Source organism: Triturus cristatus, chromosome 4_1, assembly GCF_964204655.1.
Source record: "Triturus cristatus chromosome 4_1, aTriCri1.1, whole genome shotgun sequence".
NCBI classification, from domain to species: domain Eukaryota; kingdom Metazoa; phylum Chordata; class Amphibia; order Caudata; family Salamandridae; genus Triturus; species Triturus cristatus.
Window position 1 is genome coordinate 138,018,985 of NC_140585.1, and position 8,298 is coordinate 138,027,282.

At 39.6% G+C, this 8,298-nt stretch overlaps 2 non-coding genes across 2 annotated transcripts; both read right to left on the reverse strand.

Annotated features, from left to right (window-relative positions):
• Positions 1-6,637: 6,637 nt before the first annotated feature.
• Positions 6,638-6,710, reverse strand: TRNAR-CCU (transfer RNA arginine (anticodon CCU)). The gene has a single exon. It is a non-coding gene; the product is annotated as a tRNA-Arg (tRNA).
• A 1,515-nt stretch (positions 6,711-8,225) lies between these two features.
• TRNAR-CCU (transfer RNA arginine (anticodon CCU)) lies at positions 8,226-8,298 on the reverse strand. The gene has a single exon. It is a non-coding gene; the product is annotated as a tRNA-Arg (tRNA).

The window sequence follows — 8,298 nt, forward strand, 5'->3', positions numbered from 1 at the left end:
TTGACCTATTCAAGTAGCTGAAAGCCTGTCACCACCTCTAGAAACAAGATTCACACCAATCCAATTCAAATCATTTTTTCCAAAGGAATATGTTCTGGCCGGTTGAAAATGCATCTCTCAAAAATAGGCATTTAAAAAAATACTTTGAAGTTTCAGAACACTAACATGACTGTGAAGTGTACACAAGTAAAATGGGACCGTTTCAAAGTACCTAATCCCTCATAAACTTCTGAGAGGAAGCATGTAATAAATCTACCTAATTTTCTGGAAAAGAAAGAGGGAGGATTTTTGTTATCACCTCAGATGGGACTCGAACCCACAATCCCTGGCTTAGGAAGCCAGTGCCTTATCCTTTAGGCCACTGAGGCACACATGCATAGCTCTTTTCTAGAGACATTATTCAAATGTATTCTATGGTCAGACACCGGTGTGTGCACACAGGGCATTTCTCACTTCTCTCTATAAGTAAACTTCCCATTTTCATCCTCTTCCATCCCCGACTTTAACGCTCTCTTCTATGCTATAATGGAGACTTCGCAATTTTAGCAAGTGGAGAGAAATTGGAGAACCACTTTCGACTCCACACTTCTTCTTCACTTAATTCTTTTCTCAATATACTGGGCTTAGAAAATGGTATCAAGCCATCCTTATCATCAGCAGGACACGGAAAGAGGCACCAAGTCTCCTAACCAAGTTCAACCACACTCTGCAACTTAACCATTGCACTACAAATTAGGCAACGGGGGCATCAGCAAAGGCTGCCAATGTGCCGATCCTTTATACATTTTTTGTAGTACTTTTCTTACTCGGAGGCAAAATCAGCACTTTAACTGCCCAAATCATACAGACTTTACACATGTAGGACTCTATGCACACATAGGCACACACCTTGCAGTTCTTCTACACACACTTAAGCTAAAAACCCATTCTGTCACGTCAAAATTCTGCAAACCTATTACATATTCAGTGCGTCGGCATAGAAGCACTTTTTAATGCCACTAAAATGCACAAGTAGTTAGACTGAAGATGCAACCTGAATGAGTTTACAGTATGTACTCCACTTTATTAATGATTAGTAATGAGAAAGTGAGGACTACAAGAGTATTGGAAAAGACGTTTTCCACTCTGAATGTAAAGCAGATTGTATGACCATTGGCCAAAAACGACCACGAAGGGACTCTAACCCTCAATCTTCTGATCCGAAGTCAGACACCTTATCCATTAGGCCACGCGGTCATCCGTTCACATGAGATAATTTTTATCATGTAGGTGGTATGCATGGATGGAGAACATATTATTGAAAGGTATTCAGGTTTACATCCCATAGTGTTCTTTCAGCTCTTTTCGCTGGAAGCACTTTTTTGGCATCTATATATTGAGTATTTTATGAGTACGATATGCTTTTGTTTTCCTTTTTGCATACAAACCTCTTTCCTCATGAGTTTAAAGCTCATTTGTATTCTCTACATAGCTCTGGAAGTTTCCAGACGTGGAGTGAAATTGTTTTGAAAGTAGGACAAATTGCTCCTTCCTGCATATGCTAATTTTTCACACTCACATAGGTTGTATACGTTTTATGAATCCTGGCTTGACCTATTGAAGTAGCTGAAAGCCTGTCACCACCTCTAGAAACAAGATTCACACCAATCCAATTCAAATCATTTTTTCCAAAGGAATATGTTCTGGCCGGTCGAAAATGCATCTCACAAAAATAGGCATTTAAAAATATACTTTGCAGTTTCAGAACACTAACATGACTGTGAAGTGTACACAAGTAAAATGGGACCGTTTCAAAGTAACTAATCCCTCATAAACTTCTGAGAGGAAGCATGTAATAAATCTACCTAATTTTCTGGAAAAGATAGAGGGAGGATTTTTGTTATCACCTCAAATAGAACTCGAACCCACAATCCCTGGCTTAGGAGGCCAGTGCCTTATCCATTAGGCCACTGAGGCACACATGCATTGCTCTTTTCTAGAGACAATATTTAAATGTATTCTATGGTCAGACACCGATGTGTGCACACAGGGCATTTCTCACTTCTCTCTATAAGTAAACTTCCCATTTTCATCCTCTTCCATCCCCGACTTTAACGCTCTCTTCTATGCTATAATGGAGACTTTGCAATTTTAGCAAGTGGAGAGAAATTGGAGAACCACTTTCGACTCCACACTTCTTCTTCACTTACTTCGTTTCTCAATATACTGGGCTTAGAAAATGGTATCAAGCCATCCTTATCATCAGCAGGACACGGAAAGAGGCACCAAGTCTCCTAACCAAGTTCAACCACACTCTGCAACTTAACCATTGCACTACAAATTAGGCAACGGGGGCATCAGCAAAGGCAGCCAATGTGCCGATCCTTTATACATTTTTTGTAGTACTTTTCTTACTCGGAGGCAAAATCAGCACTTTAACTGCCCAAATCATACAGACTTTACACATGTAGCACTCTATGCACACATAGGCACACACCTTGCAGTTCTTCTACACACACTTAAGCTAAAAACCCATTCTGTCACGTCAAAATTCTGCAAACCTATTACATATTCAGTGCGTCGGCATAGAAGCACTTTTTAATGCCACTAAAATGCACAAGTAGTTAGACTGAAGATGCAACCTGAATGAGTTTACAGTATGTACTCCACTTTATTAATGATTAGTAATGAGAAAGTGAGGACTACAAAAGTATTGGAAAATACTTTTTCCACTCTGAATGTAAAGCAGATTGTGTGACCATTGGCCAAAAACGACCACGAACCCTCAATCTTCTGATCCGAATTCAGATGCCTTAGCCATTAGGCCACGCGGTCATGCGTTCACCTGAGATGATTTTTATCATGTAGGTGGTATGCATGGATGGAGAACATATTATTGAAAGGTATTCAGGTTTACATCCCATAGTGTTCTTTCAGCTCTTTTCTCTGGAATCACTTTTTTGGAATCTATATATTGAGTATTTTATGAGTACGATATGCTTTTGTTTTCCTTTTTGCATACAAACCTCTTTCCTCATGCGTTTAAAGCTCATTTGTGTTCTCTACATAGCTCTGGAAGTTTCCAGACGTGGAGTGAAACTGTTTTGAAAGTAGGACAAATTGCTCCTTCCTGCATATGCTAATTTTTCACACTCACATAGGTTGTATACGTTTTATGAATCCTGGCTTGACCTATTCAAGTAGCTGAAAGCCTGTCACCACCTCTAGAAACAAGATTCACACCAATCCAATTCAAATTATTTTTTCCAAAGGAATATGTTCTGGCCGGTCGATAATGCATCTCACAAAAATAGGCATTTAAAAATATACTTTGCAGTTTCAGAACACTAACATGACTGTGAAGTGTACACAAGTAAAATGGGACCGTTTCAAAGTAACTAATCCCTCATAAACTTCTGAGAGGAAGCATGTAATGAATCTACCTCATTTTCTGGTAAAGATAGAGGGAGGATTTTTGTTATCACCTCAGATGGGACTCAAACCCACAAACCCTGGCTTAGGAGGCCAGTGCCTTATCCATTAGGCCACTGAGGCACACATGCATAGCTCTTTTCTAGAGACATTATTTAAATGTATTCTATGGTCAGACACCGGTGTGTGCACACAGGGCATTTCTCACTTCTCTCTATAAGTAAACTTCCCATTTTCATCCTCTTCCATCCCCGACTTTAACGCTCTCTTCTATGCTATAATGGAGACTTTGCAATTTTAGCAAGTGGAGAGAAATTGGAGAACCACTTTCGACTCCACACGTCTTCTTCACTTACTTCTTTTCTCAATATACTGGGCTTAGAAAATGGTATCAAGCCATCCTTATCATCAGTAGGACACGGAAAGAGGCACCAAGTCTCCTAACCAAGTTCAACCACACTCTGCAACTTAACCATTGCACTACAAATTAGGCAACGGGGGCATCAGCAAAGGCAGCCAATGTGCCGATCCTTTATACATTTTTTGTAGTACTTTTCTTACTCGGAGGCAAAATCAGCACTTTAACTGCCCAAATCATACAGACTTTACACATGTAGCACTCTATGCACACATAGGCACACACCTTGCAGTTCTTCTACACACACTTAAGCTAAAAACCCATTCTGTCACGTCAAAATTCTGCAAACCTATTCAATATTCAGTGCGTCGGCATAGAAGCACTTTTTAATGCCACTAAAATGCACAAGTAGTTAGACTGAAGATGCAACCTGAATGAGTTTACAGTATGTACTCCACTTTATTAATGATTAGTAATGAGAAAGTGAGGACTACAAGAGTATTGGAAAAGACTTTTTCCACTCTGAATGTAAAGCAGATTGTGTGACCATTGGCCAAAAACGACCACAAAGGGACTCGAACCCTCAATCTTCTGATCCGAAGTCAGACGCCTTAGCCATTAGTCCACGCGGTCATCCGTTCACCTGAGATGATTTTTATCATGTAGGTGGTATGCATGGATGGAGAACATATTATTGAAAGGTATTCAGGTTTACATCCCATAGTGTTCTTTCAGCTCTTTTCGCTGGAAGCACTTTTTTGGAATCTATATATTGAGTATTTTATGAGTACGATATGCTTTTGTTTTCCTTTTTGCATGCAAACCTCTTTCCTCATGAGTTTAAAGCTCATTTGTATGCTCTACATAGCTCTGGACGTTTCCAGACGTGGAGTGAAACTGTTTTGAAAGCAGTACAAATTGATCCTTCCTGCATATGCTAATTTTTCACACTCACATAGATTGTATAAGTTTTATGAATCCTGGCTTGACCTATTCAAGTAGCTGAAAGCCTGTCACCACCTCTAGAAACAAGATTCACACCAATCCAATTCATATCATTTTTTCCAAAGGAATATGTTCTGGCCGGTTGAAAATGCATCTCGCAAAAATAGGCATTTAAAAAAATACTTTGAAGTTTCAGAACACTAACATGACTGTGAAGTGTACACAAGTAAAATGGGACCGTTTCAAAGTACCTAATCCCTCATAAACTTCTGAGAGGAAGCATGTAATAAATCTACCTAATTTTCTGGAAAAGAAAGAGGGAGGATTTTTGTTATCACCTCTGATGGGACTCGAACCCACAATCCCTGGCTTAGGAGGCCAGTGCCTTATCCTTTAGGCCACTGAGGCACACATGCATAGCTCTTTTCTAGAGACATTATTCAAATGTATTCTATGGTCAGACACCGGTGTGTGCACACAGGGCATTTCTCACTTCTCTCTATAAGTAAACTTCCCATTTTCATCATCTTCCATCCCCGACTTTAACGCTCTCTTCTATGCTATAATGGAGACTTTGCAATTTTAGCAAGTGGAGAGAAATTGGAGAACCACTTTCGACTCCACACTTCTTCTTCACTTACTTCTTTTCTCAATATACTGGGCTTAGAAAATGGTATCAAGCCATCCTTATCATCAGCAGAACACGGAAAGAGGCACCAAGTCTCCTAACCAAGTTCAACCACACTCTGCAACTTAACCATTGCACTACAAATTAGGCAACGGGGGCATCAGCAAAGGCAGTCAATGTGCCGATCCTTTATACATTTTTTGTAGTACTTTTCTTACTCGGAGGCAAATTCAGCACTTTAACTGCCCAAATCATACAGACTTTACACATGTAGCACTCTATGCACACATAGGCACACACCTTGCAGTTCTTCTACACACACTTAAGCTAAAAACCCATTCTGTCACGTCAAAATTCTGCAAACCTATTACGTATTCAGTGCGTCGGCATAGAAGCACTTTTTAATGCCACTAAAATGCACAAGTAGTTAGACTGAAGATGCAACCTGAATGCGTTTACAGTATGTACTCCACTTTATTAATGATTAGTAATGAGAAAGTGAGGACTACAAGAGTATTGGAAAATACTTTTTCCACTCTGAATGTGAAGCAGATTGTGTGACCATTGGCCAAAAATGACCATGAAGGGACTCGAACCCTCAATCATCTGATCCGAAGTCAGACGCCTTATCCATTAGGACACGCGGTCATGCGTTCACCTGAGATGATTTTTATCATGTAGGTGGTATGCATGGATGGAGAACATATTATTGAAAGGTATTCAGGTTTACATCCCATAGTGTTCTTTCAGCTCTTTTCGCTGGAAGCACTTTTTTGGAATCTATATATTGAGTATTTTATGAGTACGATATGCTTTTGTTTTCCTTTTTGCATACAAACCTCTTTCCTCATGAGTTTAAAGCTCATTTTTATTATCTACATAGCTCTGGAAGTTTCCAGACGTGGAGTTAAACTGTTTTGAAAGTAGGACAAATTGCTCCTTCCTGCATATTCTAATTTTTCACACTCACATAGGTTGTATACGTTTTATGAATCCTGGCTTGACCTATTCAAGTAGCTGAAAGCCTGTCACCACCTCTAGAAACAAGATTCACACCAATCCAATTCAAATCATTTTTTCCAAAGGAATATGTTCTGGCTGGTCAAAAATGCATCTCACAAAAATAGGCATTTAAAAATATACTTTGCAGTTTCAGAACACTAACATGACTGTGAAGTGTACACAAGTAAAATGGGACCGTTTCAAAGTAACTAATCCCTCATAAACTTCTGAGAGGAAGCATGTAATAAATCTACCTAATTTTCTGGAAAAGATAGAGGGAGGATTTTTGTTATCACCTCAGATGGGACTCGAACCCACAATCCCTGGCTTAGGAGGCCAGTGCCTTATCCATTAGGCCACTGAGGCACACATGCATAGCTCTTTTCTAGAGACATTATTTAAATGTATTCTATGGTCAGACACCGGTGTGTGCACACAGGGCATTTCTCACTTCTCTCTATAAGTAAACTTCCCATTTTCATCCTCTTCCATCCCCGACTTTAACACTCTCGTCTATGCTATAATGGAGACTTTGCAATTTTAGCAAGTGGAGAGAAATTGGAGAACCACTTTCAACTCCACACTTCTTCTTCACTTACTTCTTTTCTCAATATACTATGCTTAGAAAATGGTATCAAGCCATCCTTATCATCAGCAGGACACGGAAAGAGGCACCAAGTCTCCTAACCAAGTTCAACCACACTCTGCAACTTAACCATTGCACTACAAATTAGGCAACGGGGGCATCAGCAAAGGCAGCCAATATGCCGATCCTTTATACATTTTTTGTAGTACTTTTCTTACTCGGAGGCAAAATCAGCACTTTAACTGCCCAAATCATACAGACTTTACACATGTAGCACTCTATGCACACATAGGCACACACCTTGCAGTTCTTCTACACACACTTAAGCTAAAAACCCATTCTGTCACGTCAAAATTCTGCAAACCTATTACATATTCAGTGCGTCGGCATAGAAGCACTTTTTAATGCCACTAAAATGCACAAGTAGTTAGACTGAAGATGCAACCTGAATGAGTTTACAGTATGTACTCCACTTTATTAATGATTAGTAATGAGAAAGTGAGGACTACAAGAGTATTGGAAAATACTTTTTCCACTCTGAATGTAAAGCAGATTGTGTGACCATTGGCCAAAAACAACCACAAAGGGACTCGAACCCTCAATCTTTTGATCCGAAGTCAGACGCCTTAGCCATTAGGCCACGCGGTCATCCGTTCACCTGAGATGATTTTTATCATGTAGGTGGTATGCATGGATGGAGAACATATTATTGAAAGGTATTCAGGTTTACATCCCATAGTGTTCTTTCAGCTCTTTTCTCTGGAAGCACTTTTTTGGAATCTATATATTGAGTATTTTATGAGTACGATATGTTTTTGTTTTCCTTTTTGCATACAAACCTCTTTCCTCATGCGTTTAAAGCTCATTTGTATTCTCTACATAGCTCTGGAAGTTTCCAGACGTGGAGTGAAACTGTTTTGAAAGTAGGACAAATTGCTCCTTCCTGCATATGCTAATTTTTCACACTCACATAGGTTGTATACGTTTTATGAATCCTGGCTTGACCTATTCAAGTAGCTGAAAGCCTGTCACCACCTCTAGAAACAAGATTCACACCAATCCAATTCAAATTATTTTTTCCAAAGGAATATGTTCTGGCCGGTCGAAAATGCATCTCACAAAAATAGGCATTTAAAAATATACTTTGCAGTTTCAGAACACTAACATGACTGTGAAGTGTACACAAGTAAAATGGGACCGTTTCAAAGTAACTAATCCCTCATAAACTTCTGAGAGGAAGCATGTAATAAATCTCCCTAATTTTCTGGAAAAGATAGAGGGAGGATTTTTGTTATCACCTCAGATGGGACTCGAACCCACAATCCCTGGCTTAGGAGGCCAGTGCCTTATCCATTAGGCCACTGAGGC